The sequence below is a fragment of the Mastomys coucha genome, unplaced genomic scaffold (assembly GCF_008632895.1).
Source record: "Mastomys coucha isolate ucsf_1 unplaced genomic scaffold, UCSF_Mcou_1 pScaffold9, whole genome shotgun sequence".
Classification (NCBI taxonomy): domain Eukaryota; kingdom Metazoa; phylum Chordata; class Mammalia; order Rodentia; family Muridae; genus Mastomys; species Mastomys coucha.
The window spans coordinates 20,096,579-20,097,174 of NW_022196915.1; positions in this window are offsets into that span (position 1 = coordinate 20,096,579).

Sequence of the window (596 nt, forward strand, 5' to 3'; positions counted from 1 at the left end):
AGCAGAACTTAGGCGCATGCTCCACAGCCAGTCCCACAACACACAGAGAAAGCTCCACTCCCAGGCACTCTGACACACCTAGGATCAGAGGTGTGCTGACACACCCAGGACCGGAGGTAAGCAGGAACAAACATCTGTCCCAACACTGGGAGTACCTGGGACCAGGTTGACCAGGCACACAAGAACTCCACCAGCCCAGTGACTCAGGTTCCTTCCGGTCTGTCTGGGTTAGTGTTCTGAGCAGACCTTAGGCACAAGCTCTGCAGCCAGTCCCACAACACACAGAGAAAGCCACACTCCCAGGTGATCTAACAAGCCCAGGATGCCAGGATCCCAGAATCCCAGAATCACAGAGACAGCTTGACTCTGAGGAGTTCTGACACAACCAGGACCACAGGAAGGACAGGCTCCAGTCAGACTTAGCAAGGGCAGGTAGCACTAGAGTTAACCAGATGTCGGGGGGGCAAGCGTAAGAAAATAAACAACACAAACCAAAGTCACTTGCCATCATCAGAATCCAATTCTCCTACCATAGCAAGTCCTGGACACATCATCACACCGGAAACACAAGATTCAGATATAAAATCACTTATCAT